We start from the raw sequence: 9,726 nt of genomic DNA on the forward strand, positions 1-9,726 counted from the left end.
GTTCATGTGCACCTCCTCTAACCCCATCTACTGCATTCGGGCTGATGTGACCAAGCATAGACATACCAGGGGTGTGCCGAACACTTGCACTTGGTCCCCCAAGGCGTGCAGGATCTCTTGGTTGCTAACCATTTTAACCCCTTCCCATTCTCATACTGACCTTTCTGTTCTGTTGCCAGGGTGAGGCCACACACGAACACCCTCACACATATTTTTATTGTCTTCCTTGCCCCTTCCCTATCCAACTATAGTCCTTCCTTCACATTTTCTATCCTTATCTTGTTATCTCACACCTTTAGTCTTTTCTTCGGCATTTGTCCAACCATCTGGTAATCAACACCCCCCCCCCCCCCCCCCCTCACGTCTATCCACCTATCACTTGTCAGACTTTGTCCTGCCCCCACCACACTTCCAACTCTCTGCCCACTATAATCAGATTAAAGAAGAGTCCTGACCCGAAACGTCGCCTATCCCATGTTCTCAAGAGATGCTGCTTAACACACAGAGTTCTCAAACACTTTGTGGGGTTTTTTTGTTGTAAACCAGCATCTGCAGTTCCTTGTGTCTACCAATTAGCAGCTAAATAACTCTTTCACAACCAGTACCCACGCGGGCGAAACCTGCACGAGATAGCCCAGGTGTTGGCGGTTGTGCAGCAGAAAGCAGAAAAACAGCAGAAAATTACTGGCAGAGGAACTGTTTTCCATAAGGCTTTAAGCCTTGCCCTTTACTCATGGAATATGTCAGCAAAGCTACTTGAGTGGGATCTGAACTTTGACTCTGAAATTAGATCCTTTTTATTTTGTTCATAGAGTGTGGATGTCACTGAAAATGGCAGCGTAGATTATCCTTATGTTGCTGAACTGAGGCAGTTCGAGTTAACTACATTGGTGTGACTAGAGTTTAAAGCAGGGCAGGTTTGGTGAGGACAGCAGACTTCCATCCTGACTATATTCATGAACCAGATCTATTTGTACAACAATTCAGGCTTTTACAATTATCATGACCGTCTTTCTTTTAAATTACACTTGAATTTGTTTGCTTGAAATTGCTCAGATGCCTTGAATTTGTGAACATATTCATTAATATCCTTACCATTAATATACATTGATGATTTAGATGAAGGAATTAAAAGTAACATTAGCAAATATGCAGATGACACAAAGCTGGGTGGCAGTGTGAACTGTGAAGAGGATGCCATGGGGATGCAGGGTGACTTGGACTGGTTGGGTGAGTGGGCAGATGTATGGCAGATGCAGTAGAATGTAGATAAATGTGAAGTTATCCACTTTGGTGGCAAGAGCAGGAAGGCAGATTATTATCTGAATGGTCAGGTTAGGAAAAGGGGAAGTACAACGAGACCTGGGAGTCCTTGTACATCAGTGACTGAAAGTAAGCATATAGGCACAGGAGGCAGTGAAGAAAGCTAATGGCATGTTGGCCTTCGTAACAAGAGGAGTTGAGTATAGAAGCAAAGAAGTCCTGCAGTTGTACAGGGCCCTGGTGAGACCACACCTGGAGTATTGTGTTCAGTTTTGGTCTCCTAATTTGAGGAAGGACATTCGTGCTATTGAGGGAGTGCAGCGTAGGTTCAAGAGGTTAATTCCCGGGATGGCGGGACCGTCATATGATGAAAGAATGGAGCGACTGGGCTTGGAATTTAGAAGGATGAGAGGGGATATAGAAACATATAAAATTATTAAGTGATTGGACACACTTGATGCAGGATACATGTTCCTGATGTTGGGGGAGTCCAGAACCAGGTCCACAGTTTAAGAATAAGGGGTAGGCCATTTAGAACTGAGATGAGAAAAAACTTTTTCACCCAGAGAGTTATGAATTTGTGGAATTCTCTGCCTCAGAAGGCAGTGGAGGCAGATTCACTGGATGCTTTCAAAAGAGAGTTAGAGAGAGCTCTTTGGGCTAGTGGAATCAAGGGGTATGGGGAGAAGGCAGGAATCAGGGTACTGATTGTGGATGATCAGCCATGAACACATTGAAAGGCGGTGCTGGCTGGAAGAGCCAAATGGCCTAAACCTGCACCTATTGTCTATGTAGCTATCTATGTAATGCAGATCAATAGACCCATATGCCACACAGACCGAGCCACGGGCCCAATGACGTGTGAACAAAAGAACAATGGCTGATGCACAAGAAGCTCAAGCTTATTTCCTTAATATTTCACAATGCTGGATACCAGGGGTGTAATGCTGAGGCTTTATAAAGGCACTGGTCAGACTGCATTTGGAGTATTGTGAACAGTTTTCGGCCCCAGATCTGAGGAGGGATGTGCAGACATTGGAGAGAGTTCAGAGGAGGTTTACGAGAATGATCCAGGGGATGATTGGGTTAATGTATGATGAGCGTTTGATGGTTCTGGGCCTTTACTTGCTGGAGTTTAGAAGGATGAGGTGGGATCTCATTGAAACTTACCAAATAGTGAAAGGCCTGGATAGAGTGGATGTGGAGAGGATGGATGTTTCCACTCGTGGGAAAGTCTAGGACCCGAGGCCACATCCTCAGAATAAAAGAACATACCTTTAGAAAGGAGATGATGAGGAATTTCTTTAGTCAAGTCAAGTCAAGTTTATTTGTCACGTGCACATACACGATGTGCAGTGAAATGAAAGTGGCAATGCCTGCGGATTGTGCAAAAAAAAGAATTACAGTTACAGCTTATAAATAAAAGTTAATACAGAGAAGACAAAATTTAGTCCCTGGAGTTATAAAAGTTAACAGTCCTGATGAACTGTGGGAAGGAACTCCGTCTCATCCTCTCCGTTTTCACAGCGTGACAGCGGAGGCGTTTGCCTGACCGTAGCATCTGGAACAGTCCGTTGCTGGGGTGGCAGGGGTCCCTCATAATCTTGCTTGCTCTCGATCTACACCTCCTGATGTATAGGTCCTGCAGGGGGGCGAGTGTAGTTCCCATGGAGCGTTCTGCCGAACGCACTACTCTCTGCTGGGCCTTCCTGTCCTGGGCAGAGCTGTTCCCAAACCAGACTGTAATGTTGCCGGACAGGATGCTCTCTACAGCCGCAGAGTAGAAGCAATGAAGGATCCTCAGCGACACTCTGAATTTCCTCAGCTGTCTAAGGTGGTAAAGGCGCTGCTTTGCCTTACCCACCAGCCAGAGGGTGGTGAATCTGTGGAATTCTGTGGACGGCTGTGGAGGCCCAGTCATTGGGTATATTTTTAAAGTGGAGATTGGCAGGTTCTTAATTAGTAAAGGCGTCAAAGGTTACGAGGAAAAGGTAGGAGAATGAGGTTGAGAAGGAAAGATAGATCAGCCATGATTGAACGGCAGTGTGGATTTGATGATCTGAATGGCCTCCTTCTACTCCTATAACTTAGGAACTTGTGAAACTGTGAAACTGTGGGGGAGATTCAGCCGTCATTTTGTTCAGACATGCCAATGTTCAATGGGACTTTATGGCAGCAAAATAGAACCATCCATGATCGATCATCAGTCTGAAGAAGGGTCTCCACCCGAAATGTCACCCATTCCTTCTCTCCTAAGATGCTGCCTGACCTGCTGAGTTACTCCAGCATTTTGTGAATAAATACCTTCGATTTGTACCAGCATCTGCAGTTATTTTCTTACACATCGATCATCTTAGCACATCCCAAACCACATGCTTTATAGTCAACTGAAGTTTAGTCACTTTTGTAAAGTAAAATATCAAAGAACAAAATTTATTACAATTTAAGCTGGAAGCTAAACTATTTCAAATCGACCTAAATAATTATTTTTAAAGAATATATAATGATCTTGGTGGTGCGGTAGAGTGAGAGGAGTAACACTGAAACAGATTCTAGAGACTGAATGGCTTCTTCTTGTGGCATATACTATTCTATAAATGATGAGGGGGGATGGAGCCCCATGAAGAAAGCACTGTGCACAGGGGCTACAATGTGAGCCACAACAATAGCCACTTCAACCAGACCGTGCAGTAGCTGGTGAAGAAGGGCTTGTGCAGACCAGTGGCATCAATGCGTAATTTTAAGGTGAAACAACACAAAGTGCTGGAGGAACTCAGCAGACAGAAGCTGTCTGAAAAAGGGTCCGGATATCACCTATCCATGTTCTCCAGAGATGTTGCCTGAACCACTGAGTTACTCCAGCACTTTGTGTATTAACCAGCATCTGCAGTTCTTTGTTTCAACTATATACGATGATAATAACTAACTTGGTTATAGCTGACAATCGGCAATAACGGACACCATCTCCCCACCACCCCCCTCCCCGGTCCATTAAAACAAGGGTTTATTCTACTTATTAATCAAGGTTTACCATGTTAATGGAATATTGACATGATTTTTATTGCAGGTTAATGCATTTATTGATAATGATTTGGTTATTTCCATTCACTCTTACTTTTGTCCCGTCGTTAGTTTCTTTACTTGCCCGACTGTTATTCCCTGTGACTAGCTCCATCACCATGTCATCACTCCTGCCTTCTAACTTACAGTTAACCTTTCTCTTTAATAATGTTTTCTGATTCAACAAAACTTTGTTTTATCTCAGACTTCTCCCAATTTTGATGTTAAGTCATTCACCTGGAATATTTCTTTGATTCTCCTTCCACGGATGCTGCCTGACCTGCAGGGGTTCAGGGAGCTTTTGACGCTACTTTTCATTTGTCCTCATCATCTTAATCTGGATTCACGTTAAATATTCAAAATCATATACCAAGTTGCACACCAATCATTCACAAAATTTTGTGTGCATTATTCTGCAAACCACATGGTTTTGCCAGTCTTAATGGAGCATTTCTCTGTACGTGACTTTATGCACGTTTTAGGACTTGGTTCCTTCTTCTCCACATGATGTTTGAAAAAAATGAAATATTTCTATTTAGGAACTTCCCATGCTCTCAAATATTATGTCTCCTTAAATCCAAACCAGCTTTTCACCTTGGCTGACTTCTGCTTTCTGGCATCTGGTTCCCCACAAAACCATGTTTAACAAAAAACAACCATTTTCACACCTGTAAGTTTGCCCTAATCACTTTATACCAAACTAAGTTATTTTAAAGTGTAGTCATCGTTAAAGTTTCCACATAGGATCACTTAAAGATGCCAGTATTATGCTGTTCAGATAACCTTTTTCAGAAATGATTTTGAATCAGTAATAAAAGTAGCCTGGTCACAGAGGAAAACTTGTTTCATCTTCAAAGTAGTACCATATATGTTTATATCAGCGAACAGACTGGGCAGTAGTTTATCATCCAATAGACCAATCCATTTTAGCAGACATCAGGGTCACTAGAATGTCGCCTTCTAGTTAAAGGGCTAGTATATAGTTCAAGTTGCCACAGATCTAGGAGATAGTTTGGCCCATTGAACCTTTGCTCCTCCCAGGATCCCATCATTGCTCCACGAACAATGTGTTCCTTGTTGTGGGAATAGAATACTATCTTTCCAAGCAAGATTTCACACGTCTGTCCCCACCAGCCAGCTCACCACTCAGCAAAAAGCCAATCGTTTCCCTCCTCCACTGTGTCCGTTCTTTCCAGCACGCTTATTCTTACACCATTCCCCCCACCCCACTGAGAAAATGATTGGTGCAGTAATAAACGTGCTCAAAATTGCAAAGATTTTGGGGAATAATTCAGGGGAATTCATTTCCACTTCTTGGAGAGATGGTCGACCGGAATTGTTAACTTTGTTTTCTTTCTCCGCAGATACTGCTTGAGTTGCTGAGAATTTACTGCTATTTCTGCCTTATTTCAGACATCTCGCATTAACAGTATTTTGGATGAGGGATTTAAGGTAATTGACAAAAGAACTAGAGGATGAAGATTTTTGTGCTTAATTTTGAGGTTTAGGAAGTCCACAGTAACAGCTGATACTGAATTGCAATGTTGGATGGTGATGCTGACTCTATATGAGCAAAAGTGTTGTCTGTGCTTTGTAAGTCTCATGACAGCAAAAGCAACTTGTCACTGAATAACAGTGATAGGAATTTTGATGCACTGGTGTCCAGTATACTTTCGAGGGTCCTATTTAACTGATAATTAACATATGGCGGTTTAACATATGATGAGCGTTTGACAGCACTGAGCCTGTACTCGCTGGAGTTTAGAAGGATGAGGGGGGACCTCATTGAAACTTACAAAATAGTGAAAGGCTTGGATAGAGTGGATGTGGAGAGGTTGTTTCCACTAGTGGGAGAGTCAAGGACCAGAAGTCATAGCCTCAGAATTAAAGGACGTTCCATTAGGAAGATGAGGAGGAATTTCTTTAGTCAGAGGGTGGTGAATCTGTGGAATTCTTTGCCACAGAAGGCTGTGGAGGCCATCAATGGATATTTTAAAGGCAGAGATAGATTCTTGATTAGTATGGGTGTCGGTAGTTATGGGGAGAAGGCAGGAGAATGGAGTTAGGGGGGAGAGATAGATCACCCATGATCGAATGGCGGGGCAGAATTGATGGCCTGAATGGTCTCATTCTGCTCCTAGCACTTGTGACCTTATGATATCAATGCATCTGCTGGTTTGTTTTTTTAAAGACAATAGACAATAGGTGCGGGAGGAGGCCATTCGGCCCTTCGAGCCAGCACCGCCATTCAATGTGATCATGGCTGATCATTCTCAATCAGTACCCCGTTCCTGCCTTCTCCCCATACCCCCTGACTCTGCTAACCTTAAGAGCTCTATCTAGCTCTCTCTTGAATGCATTCAGAGAATTGGCCTCCACTGCCTTCTGAGGCAGAGAATTCCACAAATTCACAACTCTCTGACTGAAAAAGTTTTTCCTCATCTCAGTTCTAAATGGCCTACCCCTTATTCTTAAACTGTGGCCCCTTGTTCTGGACTCCCCCAACATTGGGAACAAGACCCAGAAAGTTCAACTTATAGAAATCCAGGTGAATTAATTCTACATAAAATACTTCTTTACTTAACAGTGTAAATAAGCCACCATATAAATGAACAAGGGCAGCAACCTCCCCTCCAAAATGCAATGCTTGTTCATATCTACCACATTTTCATTGTCACTGGTCAAATTCTAGTTAAACCTTTTCTGTTTTCAGGAGTCTGTTTAATTGATGTGAAGGGAATTGAAATTCGATTACAAGATATTCACTTGAAGTCTGGAGTTCTTAGTTCTTGATACTCCAAAATATTCCAAATGAAATTTAAACTGGAGGTGAACGACAAAAGAGTAGAAAAATTATAGTTGTACACATCTCTAGTCGAACCACATCTGAAGTAATGTTATTTTTGGGCAGCATGTCTAAGGAGAGGTGCAATGCAGATTCACCCGAATGAAATGGAAGGTAAGAAAGTTAAATTGTGAGCAAAGATTGCATAAAGCAGGATTTTTTCTCTTGTGCGCAGGTGAATAAGGGATGAACTGTGGTGGTGTAGATATGTAGTTTGAAGGTGATGCTGTTGTGGCAGAAAGGGTGGTCCACATATTGTTCAAACAGATTCCATCTTCAAAACCCATCTTAAGGAATGCAAGTTTTGTTTCGTGTAGTTTTGAGATACAGCGCAGAAACGGGCCCTTCGGCCCACCGAGTCCGTGCTGACCAGCAATCCCCGTACGCGAACATTATTCTACACACTAGGGGCAATTTACAGTTTTACGGAAGACAGTTAACCTACAAACCTGTACATCTTTGGCGTGTGGAAGGAAACCAGGGCACCCAGAGATGACCAACGCAGTCACGGGGAGAACATACAAACTCTGTAGAGACAATACCTGTAGTCAGGATCGAACCCAGGGCTCCGGCGCTATACGGCAAAAACTCCACTGCTGCGCCATTATGCAACCCAAAAGTGTACCTAATACACAGCTAGATTTTAAACCAACTTTCCAGTCTTTCAGTATTGGGCTGTTTTACTTTGTGCTTGCTGTGAATATCACTGCTGATTCCAAGTTAGTTTACCTATTTATTCATTTTTACTTATCAAGTTATGGAATATTATTAAAACCTCTCTTCATAGTTAGTTAATAATCTCACAAACTCATTAAATGAACTAGTCTTTCACTGCTTCAATCTTTAAACCCAGTCTGCTAATTTCATTGTTTTCACCCCTTAGATGGCTGCAAATTCTCCTGCTCCTTTCCATTTTAATGAATTTGATTTCAGAATTCTGTAAACAAACTGCATTTTAATGCTGAAGATTTCGATCAGTTTGCAAACAGAATTCTGGAAACAAATAACACAGCTCCTGATGAATTTAAAAACTGACTGAAAGTAACAAAGAATTCTGTGTTTCATGATTTCTGAACTCACCGAGCATGAATCAAACTTGCCCATGTCGCAATGTAGCAAGGAACTGCAGATTCTGGTTTAAACCGAAGATTGACACAAAAAGCTGGAGTAACTCAGCAGGACAGACAGAATCTATGGAGAAAAGGAATGGGTATTGTTTCGGGTCGAGACCCTTCTTCAGATTGAGAGTCAAGGGCGAAGGTATCTCAAGATGATGCCTGTCCTGCTGGGTTACTCTAGCATTTTGTGTCCGTCTTCAAAGAAAATGATTTACATGTTAAGCACACATATTTAATATAATGGCTGAGAAACCAGAACAAATCGGTTACAAAGGCCTGAAGAACCGGTGCAGTGCGAGGACCTGTGCGAGTTTGGTTCAGCACTCAACATTACCATCTCACTTACATCCCGGCTTGTATATTCTATTGTGTACCAGGCCTAAGTTTTCCTCTGCAGAAGAAATGGCATCGTAAGATTAAACCTTAAAGTTTATTTCTGCCATTGCAGAATATGGAATCATGGCGGAAGTGAGTCGAGGATTGGATTGGAGTTGGGTGGGAAAAATAGCGTGGTGTGGGAAGTGAGCTATAGGAGTGTAAGGAAAGCCCTCTGTAGGGTGATTGTGAGTGTGGAGATGATTAGGTCAGTAGACTGCGGAGGTCACTGAGATGGTGGGGGTTCACTTTGGAGAAGAAATAATGTGAAGGAGGTAAATTGTTTTAATTGCAGAGAAATAATGCACTTGAGTGCGCATGAGAGATGTTTGGATCAAGAGCATCAAGGACGTCATTGGTGGGGAAATGATCAAAGAGGTTGGCACAGACTGCTGATGGTGATGGGTGTCAGAGATGATATGGAGGAAGGGTAGATTGACTTTTAGGCAGATGAGCAAAACATTTGCATATACCATTTATATTTGTTACTCAACCAAAGAGAGAAGATGATATTGTGGCACGGTCTCCTCTCACCTTATTACATGTGTCTCTGAGGATAATATATTGAGTACCTTTAGTGATGGACAGATCATGTAGGAGATCACAGCTACCTACATTTCTGCAGCTGAGAGCACCTTCAATCAGAGCCAATGTTAAGTGAGCACAATAGGAAGTGACTGACGCAAATGGTTTGTGTTGACTGAAGTCAGTCCACTCACAAAAAATGCCCAACTGAGTTTAATTAGTCTGCCATTTGTCTTATTTTGTTGTCCTTTGAAAGCTGTGAGCTGCTTTTTTAGTGTTCTCTCTCCTCTTAGATTGGCAAAATGTCTAAGGTCATTCAACTAACATGCAAGCTTGGAGCTCGTGGAGCTTACTGTTTGCTGAATGGCTCCTGAAATTTCCTCCACAAATGAGCACTGTACAAATGACCAGCCACATCCTAGGTCTTGCTTCGTTATTGAAGAGTCACAATTATTTTGAAAGCTCAACATTTCTGGAAAATGTTTCCCAATACCTAGCCATATAATTTGCGAAACCGAGAACAAATGATCCTCTACAATA

The sequence above is a fragment of the Rhinoraja longicauda genome, chromosome 10 (genome assembly GCF_053455715.1).
Source record: "Rhinoraja longicauda isolate Sanriku21f chromosome 10, sRhiLon1.1, whole genome shotgun sequence".
In the NCBI taxonomy this organism is placed as follows: Eukaryota; Metazoa; Chordata; class Chondrichthyes; order Rajiformes; family Arhynchobatidae; genus Rhinoraja; species Rhinoraja longicauda.